We start from the raw sequence: 8,024 nt of genomic DNA on the forward strand, positions 1-8,024 counted from the left end.
CTCTCCCTTGGCAATGTAAAACTAAATGTTTGACGCCACCACCAAACATTGAGGTATTTAAATACTTGAATTTATATTTTGATATAAATTATATTTTTGCATATTTAAGAGAAAGAACCGCTTGGATGTAAAAATAAAAAATAAAAGCCAACTTTTAATCACATGCAAATTAGGAAAAAATGTGATCACGAGATCACCTCCTGCGAGGGTGGGATTCTTACCCTTATCCCGGGTTTGGGTCGTCACATGTCTCAACTCTTCTCCCTTATCTTGCTCTTGAGCTCAAAAGATTTTGGTAGTATCTTGACCTGGGGTCACACCTCCACTTTTCTTGGCGGATATGAAACTATGCTTTAAAAACTCTTGTATGAAATGTGCTTTAAAACTACTTTTCATATATAAAATTAGATATATATCTAATATAAAGAATCTCATGCATATCAGGTGAATCATGGCATTGTCCACTTACACTAGGTACAGCTACATGTACATAAACCTTCCTTAACCATTGCTTCCTCATCCCGCTTCCTACCTCTTAGTCTCTCTTCCATCTCCTTCTCATAGCTCCTTCTAATTTTTGTTTTTTCCTTTCCTTTAGTTCCTTCTTTTCTTTCATTTCTTTCATTTATTTCTTTCCCTTCTTTCTTATAGATCTTTCTTTTTCTCCGTTTGTATTTCAATTAATGCATAACTAGTGGATTAAATTTTTATGTAACTAAACTTTTATTTAATTAAACCCTATCTTCATCCTCTCTCATTCTCTTTCTTGCATACTCTTTCTATCTCCTAAATTTTATCTTCAGTTAATCTATTATTATTATCAATATTATTACTTTTATTGTTGTTTTATTATTATTATTATCGTTATTATTATTATTATTATCATATTATTACTATTACTATTATTATTAATTTTTTTTTTTATCATTATTATTATTAGTAGTAGTATTTACTTTGTTCTAAAACGTAGAGGGTCTTCTTTTTACTCAACATTCTCTCTCTCTCTCTCTCTCTCTCTCTCTCTCTCTCTCTCTCTCTCTCTCTTTTATTTTGTCTTTTGTTTGATTATCACTAAATGAGGGAGTTGAGGGAATAGGTGGGTTCTACCACCCTCTCTCCTTTAATTTCAAAATCAATGTGAGGGAAAGCCTACTCACGAATCCTCCCTCTTCTTTTCATTTTTTTTTTCTTTTTCCTTCCTTATTTTCTCTTTTTATCTCATGGGCTAATTACATGGGATAATTTTGGGGTGGGATATTACATTACATCCATAATTTAAATATATAGAATAAATAAAATCTACTATCAACTGAAATAGTAAATGTTCTACACATCCCCATCAATCTCTTGGTTCTCGCCATTGACCAACATGTTAGAGTGCTCTCTTTTTGGGGAATGATTTGCGTAAGTTTCGGGGAGAAACTCAACAACAAAAATCACATACAATATCCACAAGTTTGAAAACATTGGCATAAAATAATAACACATGTAATAATATCTTAAAATCAAATATGCAACATTTATGATAGTTTACAAGGTCTAGTTATTCTCAGTCATGTCCATTTAATTTGTTCCTCAGGTGCCCCACACGCTCTGTGGCATGTACATATGTCATCTGTGGCCAATGCATATCCCGACACTATTATTACTAATGTTATTATTGTTGTTATCATTATTATTAGTAATAGTAGTATTTATTTTGTTCTAAAACTTAGAGGGTCTTCTTTTTACTCAACTCTCTCTCTCTCTCTCTCTCTCTCTCTCTCTTTTATTTTGTCTTTTGTTTGTTTATCACTAAATGAGGGAGTTAAGGGAACAGGTGGGTTCCACCACCCTCTCTCCTTTAATTTCTAAATCAATATGAGAGAAAGCCTACTCACGAATCCACCCTCTTCTTTTCATTTTTTTTTTTCTTCTTCCTTCCTTATTTTCTCTTTTTACCTCATGGGGTAATTACATGGGATAATTTTGGGGTGGGTTATTACATTACATCCATAATTTAAATAAATAAATAAATAATAAAATCTAGCATCAACTGAAATAGTAAATGTTCAACATATCTCGATTAATCTCTTGGTTCTCACCATTGACCAACATGTCAGAGTGCTTTCTATTTGGGAAATGATTTGGGTAAATTTTGGGGAGAAACTCAACAAGCAAAATCGCATACAATATCCACAAGTTTGAAAACATCAGCATAAAACAGTAACACATGCAATAATATCTTAAAATAAAATATGCAGCATTTATGATAGTTTACAAGGTCCAGTTATTCTTAGTCTTGTCCATTTAATTAATTAATTTAATTTGTTCCTTTGGTGCCCACACGCTCTATGACATCTACATATGTCATCTGACACGCTCTGTGTCCAATACATATTCTGACACCCAAATGGCAATTAAAAGCCAAAGTCCCTTAGATGCTTCACACGCTCTGTCGCTCATACGTCTTCCCACACATTTTGTGGCCAATGCATATCTTAACATCCAATTGTAGACACCCAATTTTGTCACCCTCCTCCAGTTATAATGAGATGCAGATTTTGGACGCGACTTCTGACTTCCAATCAACAAAGATGACAATTGACTAAGAAAACTTGGAAATATCCCTTACCTAAAAACCCTAGAAACCCCACACAGGAGAAAAGATGGTCCAATTTTGACTATGTACGAAGGAATCTGGTCAAGATGACCATACAGATGGATAATACTCGAAAATATGATCCTAATGATATATGGTACGTCAAAATCAGATTGTTGGATCTCCCGTAATCGTCCCCAAAAAATCACATTTTCCTATGAGCAAGCCGCGCACACTGTACTGGAAACCTGGAAAAATTCCCCACCTACCCAAATACCCCAAATTTATCCCCTACCTAAAAACCCTGGAAACCATCGCACTGGAGAGAAGAGGGTCTAATTTTGACTTTTTATATACGAAGGAATCCTGTCAAGATGACCATACGGATGATAGTACTAAAAAATAAGATTCCGATGATATATGGTATGTCAAAATCGAATCGTCGGATCTCCCGTAATCGTCACCAAAAAATTTTATGTTTACGCGTGCACTGCACGAGCTGGCCTGCTAGCCAGCAACCCCACGCATAGCCCTTCGCATGCCCCCATGTGTTGCTACATACACCCTCGCTTGCTGCTACGTGCACCCCCGCCTACTGTTGCTCATGCCCCCGCCCACTGCTGTGCACGCCCCTGCCTAGCCCTGCACACGCCTCCACTAGCCCTGTGCACTCCCCCGCCAACCCTGTGTGTGGCCCGATGTACACCCTTGCTTGCTGCTATGAGCGCTCTATGTTGCACACATCATGCACATGATGGCCTACCTCCGCGTAGCTGCAGGCCAACCCGTGCACTGTGCCTGCCCATCCTTGCCCTGTATATCGAGCCTGTGAACTGTGCCTACCCAGCCTGTGCACATTGCCTACCCTTCCTTACACCATGCCTGCCCTCCCATGCATCTATGCCGGTCATGCCCCGTGCACTTCAACCCAACCTTGTGTGCCACAGACAATAGCCGGGATTTGTGTTCCACTGGCTCGGCGGGTGAAAAGTTTTCCTCTTCACCTACTTCAGTCCAAAAACCAACTTTTTGCCCCCATTGGCTAAAATTCTCTCTCCAAAAAAACCCCTTTTTGCCCATTGGTCAAAATTCTCTCTCTTCCCATTAGTCTAAAAACCCCATTTCTGCCCATTGGTTAAAAATTCTCTCTCCTCCCTATTGGCCTAAAAATCCTATAAATACCCCCTCCTTTGGATTTTACATGCCAACAACCCCATAACCACCCTTAGGAAGTGAAGCTCTGCCCTCTCTCCTCCTCCCCTCCCCCTTTGAGTTTCTTCAGGTCTTCAGAGCAATCTTCGTCAAGATCCGAAATCTTATTTGGATCTTCAAAGTGTTCTTCAGGACTTTGAAGATCTTCAATCCAAGTTTCTAACCCAATCCATTTTTTTGCCAAAAATAGTATGTTCTTAGCATCCCTCTTTTGAGTGTTCTTGATCTTTACCAGAAGTAGAAATCCCTCCCCCCTTGAGGTTCTTCGGGTCTATGAAGAGATCTTTGTCAAGATCTGGAGTTTTGTTCGGATCTTCAAAGTGTTCTTCGGAGCTTTGGGGATCTTCAATTTTTAGGTCAATCCATTTATTTCCAAAACTAGTAGTTCCTAATGGAAACTTTGCCCGAGTACCCCTGAAATCCTTTTAGAAATAGCCATTTCCAGCAGAAGCTCTATCGGAGTGCCACCTCAGCTTAGCCCTCCCTTAGCCTATCTCCAGCGAAAGCTCTACCGGAGTGCCACCTCAACTTAGCCCTCCCCTAGCCTATCCCCAGCAAAAGCTTTGTCGGAGTGCCACCTCATCTAAAACCCAAAAATAGCCTTCCCTAGCTGAAGCTTTGCCTAAATCCAAATCCGAAAGTAACCGTTCTAGCCAGAACTCTATCCGAATATTATCACAATCAACATCTCTTGAGAAAAGAAGTTGAAGCTCAAAACCATCTTCCCTTGAGCCAGGAAAATCCGAAAGACAGTACAAGCCGGTACGAATCAGGGACCCACCCATCTTAACCCGAAACATGGGTTAAGTTCAAGTACAGTTTCTCAACCAAATTGTCATCATGTAGACTTTATATAGACCTTGTTTTAGTGTACATAGTCATTTAAACTCAGTCAATGTATATATGTGTGATAACTTAGCCATAAATGTGGAATAGTAATAATTATGGAAAATGTTCGTTCATAAGCATCTAGTAGTAAGATTGGTCAAACAGGGTAAATTGGGTGCCTAACACCTTCCCAATTCTACAACCTGACACTTACCCTAAATCTTTGGACCAGACCAAATTTTGGGCTCTTTTTCTCAAGAATCGGGCCCACAACCCTAGGTGGAGACTCCAAACACCCATTTGCTTGATCCCGATCCCCGTATTGGACCATCATCAAGCCTTGTCTCAAATGACTAATTCTACACTCTTTCAAAATAGGCCTCCACGTATCTCCAAGAGGCGATATGGCAGTGCGGGGCCCACAGGGTAAGCACACATGACACACCCCTCTCTCATGAAAGAGAAAGAGAGGAGAGGGGACAGAATCAATGTAAGCCTTTTCTCCCTACCCCCCCCCCACAGGGAAGGAACACATTACGCATCTTCCAGTCGCTACCCTCACACCAAGTACCCAAACATTTCACATTTGACTAATTCACTTTACTTTGTCCCCCAGGTGCACCACACACTCTGTGGCTTGTACATACATCATCCCACATGTTATGTGGACAATGTATATCTTGACACGTAAGTGGAAATTAAAATCCAAGGTCCCTTAGATGTTCCACACGCTCTGTGAGTAGTTCATAAGTCATCCCACACGTTCTGTGGCCAATGCGTATCTTGACATCCAAGTTCCCGAACATTACACATAATTCCCTTAGATGCCCCACATGCTCTGTGGCTATACGTACGTCATTCCACACACTTTGTGGACAATGTGTATCTTGACATCCAAGTAGGTCATTAAACAAAAAGGGGGTGCCTCTAAGGGTAGGAGATGTATCTTACACCACACGCTCTGTGGGCTGAATTCATGGAATGTCCCACACATTCTGTGGCCAACACTTGAACCCATGGTCCATACAACCTACATCCCTCCTTGGCCCTAAAATCCCAAGTGTCAAGTGTTATGGGTCTCATTCATTATTTTCTTTATTTAAATGCACATCTGATGGAATAAATAACCAAGTGCATACATTTTACCACATGAAATAACACATAATCTTAAAAACTAAGCATATCATTTTTCATTCATAATTTAAAGCATACACATTTCTCAATCATTATTTCCATAATTTAAATGCACATGTGATGGAGCAAATAACCAAGTACATACATTTTACCACATGCAACGACACATAATTTTAAGAATTAAGCATATCATTTCTCATTCATAATTTAAAGCATATGACGCTATCTCATGGCCTATATTCTATTTTATTTTTTTTATACAGAGATATGAATATTGAAAAAGGTTCAAACTGTTTGGTGGTTTTTTGGGGGAAAGAGACATGGTGGATGACTGTGAAGAGAAAAGAGGTGCGGTATGCTCAGAGGGGCTAAATAATGAAGGACGACCATCAGACAAAGGGAAACAATGCCTGAACATAGATTTTTGGAGGCCCTCGAGTCCAAATCATAACATTCCTTTGCCTGAAGTTGTACCTAAAACTATTAGGGATCAGGATGAAATACAAGTTTAGGAAGGAGAGGACGTCAGGGAGGCAAGGAATGTAGGAGATCCGAGAAACAAAAAGTCTTATTTTTCGGTGACAAAGAAGTTGCTACCAGATGTGGAAGACCTTCCAGACTCGATTCGAGCCAGGCCTTTGACTAAAGTGGTGATACTCCAGGCTTTCAACTTTGCACTGATAGGCAGAGTAAACTTCAAGTTTGTTTCCATGGATGATATCAGAAGAGAGGCAGCTGAAGCATGGAAGTTGAAGGGGAAATAGAATCTGGCCCCCTTAGGGAAGGGATTTATTCTCTTTTGCTTTGAGAAAGAAGGGGATAGGTCTTCGGTTTGGAGGAGAGGTCCGATCAAGGTGGGAAGTCAGATTATTCGCTTTCAGAGATGGAGACTTGAGTTCAATATTCACTACAACCACACCCAAACCAAGCTAGTTTGGATTTGTTTTCCAGAACTCCTAATGGAATACTGGCATAAAAAAATCTTACTGACAATTGCTATAGCAGCGGGGAGACCTGTAGCCCTGGACCGTAGAACCTTAAATGTGACAATGGGAAATTATGTGAGAGTCCTTGTCGAGGTGGAGTTGGGTGGATCCAGGGTAGAGGAGATGCAAGTGGAGAAAAGATAACCAGGAAAGGATACTCTATTCTGATTCAAGCAGAGGATTATTTATGAAGATGATATCACTCGCTGTCTCTTATGCAAGAAGTTGGGACATCACGCCACTCAATACGAAGGGAAGATGGTGGAGAAAAGAACTGATGAGCAGGTTTCTAATCTCGCCAGAGTTGGAGATGAAGGAGCGGTAGGGAACATCGGTGTTGCAGGGAGAGAGAGGACTCCCAATTTGGTAGGAGATTATTTTTGCAATTTTGTATAGCTAATGAGATAAATGATAATAATTGCCATATGGAGAACGATTTGGTAGTGGATTTGAACTATCAAGAGAATATCTCTAGTCAAGAGAGTATTCTCTCCAACGATATGGTAAGGAAGGGTCAGATGAGCTCTAAACCGTACATGATGGATAACCCGTTGGGTGAGGCTGATACTGGGTCGACCCAATCCTCCAGCTCATCTGAGGCTAAGTTGTAGGACTCATCTGATGAGGGAGAAGACCTCAACCTTAAGAACAGATGCAGACAGGATGGGAGAAACTCAGGTGATGCGTGCTCTAAGACCTCATCGCAAAGTAACTTACAATGCTGGTCGCAAAGGCCGTGGTCTGGGTAGAAGAGAGAAGAGCAGTTGGGGTCAGATATGGGAGGGATCGGAGCACATTGTGTCGGGTCTCTCATAAACCAATTTAGTGGGAAGGCATGTCATGGTGCAACATCAGGAGGTGGCTGCCATAGATATGGCCATTCATCGCGAAGAGGGGATGGTAGCCAGAAAGGAGAAACATCCATCAGAGGAGCAAAAAGCCAAGGCTACTCTTTTTTTGCTAAAAGGTCATTTTATTAAAAGAGAATAAATGAAAACAAAGAGAAATACAAAAGGGCAGGCCGATCCCACTAAACCCACTTGCAACCTCCACCTTCGGCATGGCCATCAGCAGAGGGAACAAGCAAAGGGCTTAGCCAAATCGAAAACGGTGCCTGTCCAACGCATCAGAAGCTAACTCATCAACTACATGTCTCGGGAACTCCACTGAGAATTCTGAAGTACAAGATTTAGATGCTTTCCTAGCCAGAAAATCAGCGACTACATTAGCTTCACGAAAACAGTGAGTGATCTTCCATTGCACCAACTCCAAAAAGGAAATAA

The sequence above is a fragment of the Macadamia integrifolia genome, unplaced genomic scaffold (genome assembly GCF_013358625.1).
Source record: "Macadamia integrifolia cultivar HAES 741 unplaced genomic scaffold, SCU_Mint_v3 scaffold2379, whole genome shotgun sequence".
In the NCBI taxonomy this organism is placed as follows: Eukaryota; Viridiplantae; Streptophyta; class Magnoliopsida; order Proteales; family Proteaceae; genus Macadamia; species Macadamia integrifolia.